Here is an 8,688-nt window from a genome sequence, read left to right as displayed (position 1 = left end):
AATAGAAATTTTCGTGACGTAAATACCGAATTGTCGGCGGCTTCAATTTTTCTATAGAAATCTGTATTTAATTAAAGTTCTACTACAATAAGCTGCACTATATTATTTTAACATGTAATTCACGATTTTTAATGAAGAAATTTACTTCTCCAGAAGATTGATCGACAAATTAGTATATAAGTTTTCCATCGCGTCAAGCACGAGGTGTATCTACAACGTGCAACGTCGATAATGAGAAATTTATTGAAGTGTGAAAAAGCGCGGTCGCGCTTGTCGATACATTCTGTGTTATCGCGCCGCGGCTTTATATTGCGTACATTCTCCGACAGCACTTACGGCGCACTGCGACCGGATTCGAATTTCGATTTAGCGTGCTTCTGTGAAAGAGCGAGTAATAGGTGTGTGCCTACGTACCGTAGCGGCCCCGCAGGTCCACGGTTGTTTGTCGACGAGCGGCGGCGTTTCCGCGAACGCTTTTCTTCAGCAATCGATTGCTCGCCGGACGAACGAGAGATTTTCTCGAGTGCTTTCGCTGTCTCGTGCACGTTGGGCTCCGGTTCGATCAGGCACGAAAGGGGAACTAACTGCTTTTTCTCGCTCGTTCGTATCTGATGAAAAGCCGGTTTAATCGTTCACATCCCGTCGCGATCCTGTTCTCCCAAAAAATTAGTACTCAAATAACGAACAAGATTTGAAAAATGAATGAAATCGTTTATTTAATCTTTATACTCGGATCATATCGAAATCGATGTTTCGTAAACTAATTTATTTATTTTTTTTTTTAATATTGCGTAGCAATGGATAAGTATTCCTCGTGCTTTTCCTGGTGACAATTTCTTGTTGTAATAATTCACATTATAAAATATTCTAGTGAGTTACGTAATATTCCACATATATGGTTGATGAAGATTGTTTTGTACACTAAAAAACCTCATGCACTGTCGGATGATCTGTCACGAGCTCTATTTCGTATATTTAATGTTATAAGTAGAGGTGAAAATATAGCTTATACAAAAGCATAGCCCATCCATCATGCAAGCTGTTGCGTATCATTTGATAGATCGTCTACTGAATATCTGTCAGTAATAATACTCCTTAAATGAGAGCAAGTTCTCAGTTCTGGTGAGTTCATCTGCTGATGCATGCGACAGTTATTACACAAAGTAGTAGAACGCAATGGAATAATTTTTCATAGCTGTATTTAATTTTTCTTAAAAACATTTTATTAAAAATAAGATTATGTATGCACGAGAAAACAAAAAATTAATCACAATCTAAAATTTATAATAAAGTTTACGGTTTACCTTATAATTTCTTAATTAAAAAAATAGATTTCGAGAAAAGAGAGAGAGAGACTTTACAAAGAACTTACGTTCTTTCATAAATGTATAAAATGCGTCGTCCGAAGACAGCTTTAATCGTATTGTTCGATGAACCAAATTGCATGTCAATTCTTTTTTTTTCGTTATGCTCTCTGATCCGATAGGGGAAGTTTTATGAAACGCCGAAAAAATATTTTCCGTTATGTTGCAAACATGACACACCCTTTTTTCTGTTTGACATGCGTTAAAATTTCTTTCCTTCACGACTGTGAAAAGATTTTTCCTGGGGGGCGTTAAGCCAGTAATGTGCCGGACGGTGCATAAAACACATCGTTTTATACCGCGGCGGCACGTTAAAAGTGCTGTGCCGCAGGGGTGATACAGTAACGAAGGGGAAAGACCGAAAGAACTTTGCGATCGCAGGAAATTGCGCCTGTGTAGAAAAGTTCGCGCGTTGCCACGCCGGCGTCAAGCGTAAATTCGCCATTATTGAATTCGACGCAGAAAATTTCGTCAGGGCTCGACCTTTAGAAGAGCGCGAATTGCCCTTCCGAAGATTACAGGAAGTTTAAATAGGTGCGCCGTGCCATGGTTTCAAAATAAATAAGATCTGGAAATTCTATTAAGTGATTTCTTTTGGCGTAACGATCTTCGTGTAATGTTTGTCGGCGGTATTAAGCAAGTCAAATGCAAAACAAATACGCAATACAAATAATTTTATTTCTTTTAACTTTTTCAATGTAAAGGTACTTATACTGTTTGTGTAAGAAGATTAGTGCGTCTCAAAACAAGCCTTTATACGCTATGTTGATGAAGAGATAAAGAAATGATAACAATATCACAAGTACAAGAACTATTTTTTAAAATCTTAAATATTATAGACTATTCATAAATTTGACGCGCCGATCAGTCAATAATTTTAAATCAAAAAGAGTTAATCAAATCATGAAAAAAAAAACAAAAAGAAATAAAGATTAATCACATCATTTTTAATACTGGACACGCGACTCTGAAAATGGTCTGTTATATTCGTCTGTACTGTCAACTTCCGTTGCAATCATGAATTACTCAGCGATATGCATGGCCGTCGATATTTATGGGCCGGTCATTCGTTGTGGATTCACAGAGAAGCTCTCCATAACGGCACGGCGTGCAAGGGAAAGGTGCAAAGAGATAAAAGGGATGAAAATGTCAAAAGGAACGAGGGGGTGAAATCTTGTCACACTTTTAGCGATGGCGGGCGGAGCGCGGGATGCAACGAAATAAATCCTCACGGGATCCGCGTGATATCTCTCTTCGTTGCGGCGCGTTTCTTCCTGGCGTATGTGACAGTTTAAATTGAGTCCGCGTTATGCTTTTTCCATCGAGCGCGCGCGCGCGCTTTTTTGACACCGCCGCAGGATCAAACGCGAAGAGCCGTGATGCAGTTCGATTGTTCCACGGTAAACTTCTGCGCGGACTGTCGGCATTACTTTATTAAATAAAACAGATCAGGATCACTCGAAATCGCTTTTCTCTCAGAGGAACGTATGTTGCGCATCGGCGTACAATATCTCTGACAAGCGTAAGAATCGCGGTACAATCAGATGATTCTCCTTTCCATCAGAATTATATGCTAGCGATTCAGTGTATTGGGCGGAACGCGCGCGATATATATTAGATATCCAGATATTCCTGTTATCGGATATCAGTGATCCGGATTGGTGCGGATATGCGTTTATACGACTGCAGTTTATGTATACGGACATTGTGCTGACTCTTTCCGGAAACGTGCGCCTCGTACGCCTACACGTTAACCGTCTGAATAGAATGCAAATGCTGAAGATATGAGTATGATGGAACAAATGTATTAAAAATAAGTATTTGGAGTAAATATATTAAAACGTACTGTCAACATTCCAATATATTAGACAAATATCACACGATTAAAAAAAATTTTACTTACGTTCCGAATTGGTCTCTTTCGTCATTTTTTTTTTTTATTCGAAAAAGTACTTAGAAAATAGCTGAAACTTTCTATTTGCACGCGCATGGAAATGCAATAGCACGAGCTTCGTTGTTATTGTTATTGTTACATTTTGTGCGCAGTTTATACTTTACATACCCTCTCTGTTGACAGAATCGTATTGTACATCGCGAACATTCGACCGTATGCTCTTTTATCACAATACATCCGCGATCTTTCGCACAGGAATGGCTGTTTGCAAAATTCATACGCGAGCTTTCGCACAACACCGTGTATACGATCGTCTCGGCCTTTAACCTTATTCCGCTCGAAATCGATGACGCGATTTTGAATCGCAGTTGTTAGCATACGCCGGCCCATCGTTCTCCCGAATCCATCCCATCGTTCAATTCCTACAAAGTCTCATTTATTTCCGAATACGCCGCGCGTCGTCCTGTCCGCGAAGAACGGAGGATCTCCGGCGAGCTCGCGCGTGCGAAAGCGCTCCGTGATCCTGAAATAAATCTGGCGCGCCGGTATACAGAACACGGAGCGACGCTCCGACAATTGGCGGGCGGTATAACGGTGTCGCGTTAACGAGAAAGTGTTGATCGTACGGGCGATTAAACGTCTCCGCTTCGACGTGATTTTTATCGTCGGTAAGCGATGGAATTGCGAAATCGCCACTCAAGAACCCGCCCGCTTTGGCGCGGCGCGCTGAAGGAGAGCGAACGAATTTACTGCCGCCATCCGATTCCGCATTCAGTCATCATACTCGGGGCTCTATCTTACGGGCCGCTCTATCGATCGGCGGCAGCTTTTCACAAAGGAATGCGGAGACGGTGTCTCGTCTTATCAGGGTTTGCGTATCTCGACCCCTTGTTTATCTCCGACAACTATCCTCGAGAGTAGAATCTCTTGTTAAGTGTATCTAGCTAACTGGATAATCGATTATCCGAAGCGTCATCAAGAGCTTTCACACCGATTCTCGAATTATAACAAACGCGATCGCGTTCATTAATTCTTGGCGCGCCAAAGCCTTTTTCGCAAAGATTAAACATTTCGATTGAATGGCTGTTAGTAATTCTGTGTTTATTCGATTCTGTATTTATTGTAGTTATTTGTTTTATTTGTGCGGGAATACATGGGATATTTGTATGGATTAAATAAATGTAATAGCATAGTATTAAAACTGATGCTGCATCGTTATTACGTATCAGTGCCAGATATCAGAAATTACAAATCGATCATCGAGAGAGAGAGAGAAAGAGAGAGAGAGAGAGAAAGATTCTCTGCTATTAAAATATATCTAACAAAATATAAAATATATTTAGAAACGGATTAAAAAAGTTTTGAAGCAGAAATAAGTTTGTAAAGAGATAAATGGAAAAAGTTTCAATAGAGATGTTCGGTTACGTTTGTAAAAGCAAAAAAAAAAGATTGCAGAGCGACTACAATTAATCGAGGGCAGAAGGGACATCTCTCCCTTTCGACGAAAAAAAAGGAAGGATTAACGGCGCGATCGGTTATTCAAATCTATTTTCCGAATCACGTGCGCGATCGTACCGACGCACTCTCTCGAAACGAGTGTAAGCAGCGAAATTGAGTTTTGTGGAATCGCTCCTCGTTTACCGCGCAAAATCTCCATCAAATTCCATCAGGTTCGGCGATCGGGCTTGCAGCAACTCGATGGCAACCGTTATACCGTCGAAGACGAGCGCTCGCTCACACAGTCTATTTGTCACCGATTGATTTGATTCGCGGACCGATCCGCGCTACCGGTCCGCTCGATCCGTCAGAGATTAGGTCCGGCGGCATTCCCAAAATCCAGACGGCCGGGCGGAGCTATCCGGGCAATGCGTCCCATCGATTCCCGTCGAGCGCCGTGGCATTTCTCGCGGCAGTAAAATCGAGCCTCGACAAACGCGGCCACGCCAGACTGGAGTACGCGTACAAATGTTTTACGCGCACTGTCGTACATGACGCCATAGAGACGTGGTGACGAAAATGCGGACCACAAAACCGTGAAAGTTGTCACAGTCTCTCTCTCTCTCTCTCTCTCTCTCTCTCTCTCTCTCTCTCTCTCTCTCTCTCTCTCTCTCTTTCCCCTCGCTATTCATTATTTTTGCTCTGAGCTTTTGCTTCATTTAGTCGTTTTCATTTCGCAGAAATTGCATTTGCTATATTTATTTATGCGCGATAAAAATAATTAGATTGTTAGTTATAAAGATTTAGGAATATTTTGCGTACAACTTTCAGGAGGGATGCGTATTTATTAGAATACTATGTATGTACGCAATACTCCGTATTATATATAAGCTGTTTTTTTCACTTTCTTCTGCCATCCTTTTATCCCTAACTTCCATCCGCTAAACTCACTTCGCATCTCCTTGTACTTACCCTCTATTCTTTTCTTTAATGTGCCCCATCACTTTGTCTCTTCTTTCGTTTTATCTCTTTCTTTATACCAGCATTGTACGTTTTCTCTCACTGCGTCATCTTACCGTCTCCGGCAACATCATTTCTCTCGTAAAAATATAGGAATGTTATGATACGCCGATCTATCAAACTTCTCCTTCATTTGTCGGAAACGTTTTATTCCGCTTTTAAGCGGCACCATAAAGAAGATGACAACTTTCCTATATTTAGATATAACATTTGATCGTTTCAGCGGCAGAAGTAAAAGATACGAATGGCCGGAGAAAGGATGTGAATTAAAATGAGCCTGATAAAATTAGTTTGCTTTTTACAGGCAGCTGAAATAACGGCCGTGCACGCGGCGTCGTGCGTTAAATTAACCACATCAGGTTAATGCTATCAAGATCGCGTTCGGGAACCTTACCCAAAGGGTAGAATTAAATTTGAGGGAGATGAAACGAGCCGCGAAGGACGCGAGCTGGAAATGCGGTGCATGTGTTGCTTTTTGCGCTTTTTGCACGATGGTAAACATTCGCGCGAATCGGATAAATATATCAACCGGCGTTGAATAAAGATGTAAATATAACGAGTATGCAACGATAAACCACGTTCGTAACATTCTAAAATTCTATTACGCCGATTCATTAAAATTCATGCTTTTATCCGCGGATTAATATGTTAAAAAAATCTAGATCTACAGCAAGATCTAATTGTTTATATCGATCATCGTAACGTGCTTAATTGAATATTCGAAAGATTAAACAATTCGGTGATTTTATATCCTTGACATTACGTATTTATCATCCGTTAAATTCTCTCGAGATTTTCAATTAAGAGGACAGAAATTAGGGAGCGACGGTGTGGAATTAACTACAATTAGCGAGCGGTGTTGATATCACGTAAACGTTCGCATTGAACTGTCCGTGTGTTTATTGCATCGGATATCGGGTACCTATGTACCTACAAGACGAAGAGAAGGGCGATTAGCACAATCGAGGAATAGAGTGTCCCCTCTACAATGGCTTTCATGGCCACGAGACAGCCTCGAGTGTCGAGGCTCTCGTAGATGGGATCGTCCTCAGGATTTGGCAGCTGAAGGGGATCATGATAGCCGGGGCCCCTTTATGTCCATTCGATAACAGCTCCAGGGTACCACTGGTGCCGTCACACGGTTGTCCTGCTCTGCATACCTGCATCAAATTCCGCGTAAGATGCACCCGCATACCGACAGTCCGACGCACACGTCGTAATATGAATGCCGCCGTACCTGCGGCTATGAATTATGATTTTTCCATATTCCACTATGTACGGACATGCGTACATCGCGGTCACTGCACATATCGACAAGAGAGAAACCCTACGTCGCGTTCAATGTTACTCGAAACGATGCTGCGTGCAAAAAAAGATGACTCTTTTTGCAATTGGCGTTTCAGCAATAATTACGAAAGTATATCATTTATTAAGATTGTTTATTATTTTGAATTTTTTTCCGAATAGAATTGTATTGTTAACGAAAGATACACGCGTTGTGCAACGATTGAATTTTTTTGCCGCTACGAAAGTTCTCGCACATTCGATTACGGGATGCGATCAATTCGCGCGCAATTTATGTTTTTCCTATTAGCGGGGCTTTTGAATCGGAAACGGAGTTTCTTGTTCTTAGGATCCGTCCTTTTGGCATGACCAGCGCGAACTCCGCGAACGTGAATGCATCTACGCCGGTCCTTGCTCTCTCCCGTGGAAGCGCGCAGTAGAGCGGGCGACCACCAATCGGCATTCCGCAACTTGGCGCACTTGCTAATTCGAACTTGTCCGCGGACACATCGGCGAAGTGCGGAATGAGCTGGCAGTCATGTCGTATGTCCCGTGTCTCGTGTTCCCCGTCCTGACGCTTCCTCGGCGAAAGTTCCGGCTAACTTTCCTGCCGAAAACACTTCGTCACACTCCTGCCACATTCATGCATGACGTAATGCTAAGCAAGAGTTTCGGTCATCTGACTCGGTCCGTCGTGGCCGTTTATTGACCGTGCCACTTAATTCCCAGTTAAACGCGCCCGAAAATCGGAGATATTCGATTCGCTATCGATTTGACCACCGTCCGTTTTGCGGTCTGACCAGCTCGTTTGAGTCAACGGACATCTTCGTGTTTGCGCGCGCGGAGAAAAAGAGATCCTGTAAATGACGGTAACTCGAAATATACACGGAGTTGCTGCTCTCTGTAAAAGTTAAAGTTGTTCTCGCAATGCGGATGAATTATTCATTCAGCGCGAGGAACGCTCGGTGAATAATTTCGATATCTGCTAACTAATATTGTTGCGAGGAGGTTTCTTTAATGCATATCGATATTGAAACTTTCATATTTACGAGATTGGAAAAAACCAAGTTAATATCTTATTGTTAATGAACATATTGTTATAAGCATTTTTCAGATTATTATAACAATAATATTCTAAGGAAAATATTACTTTTCCAAATAAACAAATAATTTATATTTAACATGATTGAAATTCTTCTCGAAGGAAATCAATGTAACGTGACTTTAAAAGGGCCTCGTCAGCGAAAAAGAATGGTAAGATAAATGTCCGTGCTATGCTTCAGCTTTAAAAAAGCCTGAGGTTAAATCCTGAATCGTTCATCCGTGGAAGAACAATATTTTATCGCAGACATTTCAATGGTCGGTCCGGTTTAATCCATAGGTCCGGTAGCCTCGGTGTATCAGGAAATTCATACGCCATCGACGGTTATTGGCGCTACGCGCGAATTTTCAGGTTTCCTGATGCCCCGGTATTGGAACACTGAAACGAGTTAATCCTTAAGCCGATAGAGTACGCGAATCACGTTGCAATTTCGTATGGGGGAGTTTGCTGTGTTACGCCGCGTCAGTGAAACCCGGTATTAGTTTTATTAATAACACGCATTATAGCTATTTCCATTACCGATTACACGTGCTTTAACTTTGCGTCTGTCGCTCAAGCCGCTTTATATATGCTCTTCTATATTAGTC

The 8,688-nt window shown here is 41.7% G+C and overlaps 1 pseudogene; it reads right to left on the bottom strand.

Moving 5' to 3' along the window:
- Window positions 1-389: 389 nt before the first annotated feature.
- Window positions 390-7,008, bottom strand: LOC136999569 (uncharacterized; annotated as a pseudogene).
- Window positions 7,009-8,688: the final 1,680 nt, after the last annotated feature.

The sequence above is a fragment of the Linepithema humile genome, chromosome 4, assembly GCF_040581485.1.
Source record: "Linepithema humile isolate Giens D197 chromosome 4, Lhum_UNIL_v1.0, whole genome shotgun sequence".
NCBI classification, from domain to species: domain Eukaryota; kingdom Metazoa; phylum Arthropoda; class Insecta; order Hymenoptera; family Formicidae; genus Linepithema; species Linepithema humile.
This window is presented reverse-complemented; position numbering and strand designations above follow the sequence as displayed.